General features: G+C 41.2%; 1 protein-coding gene across 1 annotated transcript in view; it reads left to right on the top strand.

The window, feature by feature from the left end:
• Rragc (Ras related GTP binding C) overlaps positions 1–4,319 on the top strand; it is a 22,029-nt gene that overhangs the window by 13,098 nt on the left and 4,612 nt on the right. The gene's annotated exons all lie outside the window — the stretch shown is intronic.

Here is a 4,319-nt window from a genome sequence, read left to right as displayed (position 1 = left end):
AAAAAAAAAAAAAGCCTTATTATTTTATATGTTTGTATGTATGCCTGAGTGTATGTATGAGTACCACAGGGATGCAGGAACCCAAGGTGGGCAAAAGAAGCCATTGGAGCCCCTGGAATGCTGGAGCTATAGGTGCTTTTGAGGCTCCGTTGGGTGCTGGTAATTAAATTTGGTTAAATTTGGGTTCTGTACAAGAGCAGCAAACCCTTTTAACTGTTGAACCATTTCTCTAGCCCTCAAAGAGTTGCTTGTTTGTTTCTCTTTTTTAATTTTTATTATTTTATGTACATATTTTGCTTGCATGTATGTCTGTGAACTACTTGTATGTAGTACCCACAGAAGCCAGAAGCAGGTGTCAGATGCCCTGGAACTGGAATTACAGGTGGTTGTAGCCACCATGTGTGTACTAGAAATCAAATCCTGGTCCTCTGGGAAAGCAGCCAGAGCTCTTAACCTCTGAGCTATCTCCAGTTTAAAGAGCTGTTCTTTTGCTGTTGTTTTGAGTTTTGAGGCAGGGTCTCTATCATGGTACTCTGGCTGTTCTTGAACTTGTTACATAGACCAGGCCAGCCTTGAACTCACAGAAACTCATCTGCCTACTGAATGCTGGTGTTAAAAGCATGGGCCAAAACACCCAGCTAAAAAGCTGTTAAGTTACAATTTTTGTTATGATTTCTCAGGTTCTTGAAAGTAGTATTATGCCATAATACTAATTACTATCATACAAGTGATACTTAAATACTTCCATGCCTTCTGTCTATATATTGCTGTAGCATGATTAATAAAAACCCAGAGTCAGACTTTGGGGTTCAACTTGAAGGTCAGAAAAGCAAAAACAGCCAGCCACTGGCTCTTACCACTACCTTGACCTCAGTCCAAAAATGGCAATCCTGCCTCCAGGAATCTCAGAATGAGACTGTTTCCTCCCGTCTTACTCTCTAGGGCTGGGATTAAAGGTGTGTACCACTACTGCCCAGTTTCTGTGGCAAACTAGTGTGGCTACTGGGATTAAAGGTGTGTCACCACTGCTTGGTCTCTAAGGCTGACCAGTGGGACTGTTTTATTCTCTGATCTTCAGACAAGCTTTATTTATTAAAATAAAAAATGAAATATCACTCACTACACATAGCCCAGACATTCTTTTTCCTTTTAATCTTATGCTTTAAATCAAGGTTTGATCCCATCCCCTCTTCCTCCATGTACGTGTGTTGGCTGTTCTCGCCTGTGGTTTGTTTTCCATCCGAATCAGTCCTCAGCTATCTTCTCTTGTTTCATCGATGGCCTTTTCTTCTGCAGCCTCCCCAGTCTTCTGGAGCGTGTGGCTGTCAGTCCTTCCTTGAGCAATCATGACTTTCTTCTCTGGGTCACCTTGTGTATTTTTTCTGTCTCCTAATCCCTTCTGGCTGGTTTCCTTTGTCCTTATCCCATGTTCTTCAGAGTCAAATCTTTCTGCTTGCTTCTGTCTCTTCAGGTCAGCTCCTTCAGTAGATGGCTGGAGAGTTTGTTCTCTCCTACCGTGAGCTCCAAGGATTGAGTTTAGGTTGTTAGGCTTAAATGGGGAAGTGCTTTTGCCCATTAAGCTGGTTCTCCAGCCCTAGTTCATGGCTTGGGTTAGTCAGTTTGTGACTGAAAATTTACACCTGCAACTTTCTAGAGCTTGTGTTGTAGTACTGTGTGTGGACCTATTAGTGAAGCATCCCTGCTTCAGTATTTGCCAGTGTTCTGGCCGTTATGTGCTGTCATCTTTGATGATGACCCCTCACATCTTCTTTTCCCTTCTGATGCTTACCTACCCTGCTTTTGACATACCTTATGTCATTTTTCTCATGTTTAAACTTCAGTTTCTTATGGTAGGTAATTGGTGTTTTTAAGATTTCTTTGTAGATTGGTGTCCATAGATGGGGTTTCATAGTTCCTTTTTTCATTCTTCTGCATTTCTCACATTGAGTTTTTATCAATTATTTCTTTTTTTCTTTTGGCTTTTTCTTTTTTCTTTTTCTTTTTTTTTTTTTTTTTTTTTTTTTTTTTTTTTTTTTTAGTTTTTCGAGACAGGGTTTCTCTGTAGCTTTGGAGCCTGTCCTGGTACTAACTCTTGTAGACCAGGCTGGTCTCGAACTCACAGAGATCCACCTGCCTCTGCTCCCGAGTGCTGGAATTAAAGGCGTGCGCCACCACCGCCCGTCTCTTTTGGCTTTTTCAAGATAGGGTTTCTCTGTGTAGCCCTAGCTGTCTTGGAACTCACTTTGTAGGCCAGGCTGGCTTTGAACTCACAGAGATCTGCCAGCCTCTGCCTCTGCCTCCTGAATGCTAGAATTCCAGGACAGCTAGAGCTGTTACATAGAGAAACCCTGTCTCAAAAAACAAACACATAAAAAATCTCATTCTTCTGCCTGATCCTTAAAAGAAAGATTTATATATAAATTTTTCCCCATATTAAACAAATGATGTGCATTCATAGTAAGAACCAGTGTGGAGTCTGGAGAGGTAGTTGAGTGGTTAAGATCACGTCCTGCTCTTTCAAATGACCCTAGCAGCCAGGCAGGGTAGCTTACAACCACCTATAACTGTAGCTCCAGGATCTGATGCCTCCTGTCCTATTTGGGCACTGCATTCAAGTGCATAAATCCACATACACATATGCACATAGCTAAGAAAAGAGCTGGCATGACATTCACCTGCAGTCTTCTGTATATTTTTCTTGATCTAGATTCCTTTTTTTGGTGCTGTGTATTTTATTTTTCCTATGCATAATTTATTCTGTTTCGTACCTATCCATAAGCAATATTGTGCAAATGATGCGGAATTGAAGTTAGTTTTTGCAACATCTGTTTTTCTCCTTGTTCAAGGTTATTTTTGAGATTTCCTACTGTTGCATTTTGAAGTTTGTTTTTGTGGCTAGACATTTAGATTTTGTTTTGTTTTGGAGACAGGGTTTCTCTGTGTAGTCTGGGAACTCACTTGTAGACCCACTTGCCTCTGCCTTCCAAGTGCTGGCATAACAAGCATGCCACTGTCCAGTTCCCATTTGGATTATTTTAAAGGTACAACTAATTTTGTGACAAATACCCATGAGTAAGCCATATATGATGGCTCATCTCTTTAGTTCCAGCCTTGGAAGGCAGAAGCAGGAGGGTTGTTGTACGCCTGAGGCCAGCTAGGTGTATTAGGGTCTCTGTGCTGTGATCAACACCATGACCATGAACAGCTTTGGGAAGAAAGGGTTTGTTTCAGCTCACAGTTCCAATCATAGTCCATCACTGAGGAAAGTTAGTGCAGGAACTTAAACAGGGCAGGAGCTGATGGCAGAAGCCATTGAGGGGTGCTGCTTACTGGCTTGCTTTGCATGATTTGGTCAGTCTGCTTTCTTATAGAAGCCAGGACTACCAGCCCAGGAATGACACCACCACAAACGTGGGCCCTTAATCATCAATCAGGAAAGTGTTGTACATACTTTCCTACAGGCATCTCCTCAGACAGCATTTTCTTAATAAGATCCCTTCTTTCCAGATGACTTGTTCATGTCTCATGTCAAGTTGACACAAAACATGCATGCTTTTCATCTGCATGTACATGAGACCATGCCCAAAGTGGACCTCTATCTTAAAGGCTATTGGCTGAAGGAGCTCCCACAGCACCTCTCTCTTTTGTCTAAATAAGAGAATTATAAGCCTATGACAAAACCATATACAATAAGAACAAATATCAAGTATTGTTCAGGGAAAAGAAGAGGCAAAAACATATATAAAAATTAGAATTGCAGCCAGCATGAACAACACCAAACAAGAAATGTACCCTAAATATTTTAGTAGTTACCCTATATTCTATTCTAAGGAGTCTGTCTTATATTAAAAATGTCTTGACTAAGTCATGAGAGGAAAAGTAACTATGACTTATCTAATCTTCAATCCCATCAAAGACCTGAGTAAGCAGGAGGTGCAATCATGCAATTTCTAAAAGGTACAAGAAATGACAGAGACAACCGACTACCTGCGCAATAATCCAAAGTCCCATATGTAACATTGGGGCAACCAACTTTGACTAAGTATCTAATAGACCATTTTCAGAGGCAGAAAAGTTTGAAAAACTGTTTATTCTGTCTTGGCAAGGTTTGACGGTTTTTTTGCTTGTATTTTGCTTATCCAATCTGGACACTGTGCATTTTGTCAGTGGTTGAGGCAGGGACAGTTCTTTGCCCAAAGGCCAGTTTTGCCAAGAAGAAAACAAGGTCCTGGGGCTGAAGAAATGGCTCAGTGGTTAAGAGCATTACCTGCTCTTCCAAAGATCCTGAGTTCAATTCCCAGCAACCACACGGTGGCTCA

Source organism: Microtus ochrogaster, chromosome 10, assembly GCF_000317375.1.
Source record: "Microtus ochrogaster isolate Prairie Vole_2 chromosome 10, MicOch1.0, whole genome shotgun sequence".
In the NCBI taxonomy this organism is placed as follows: Eukaryota; Metazoa; Chordata; class Mammalia; order Rodentia; family Cricetidae; genus Microtus; species Microtus ochrogaster.
The sequence above is the reverse complement of the archived record's forward strand: the minus strand, read 5'-3'. Positions and strand labels throughout refer to the sequence as shown.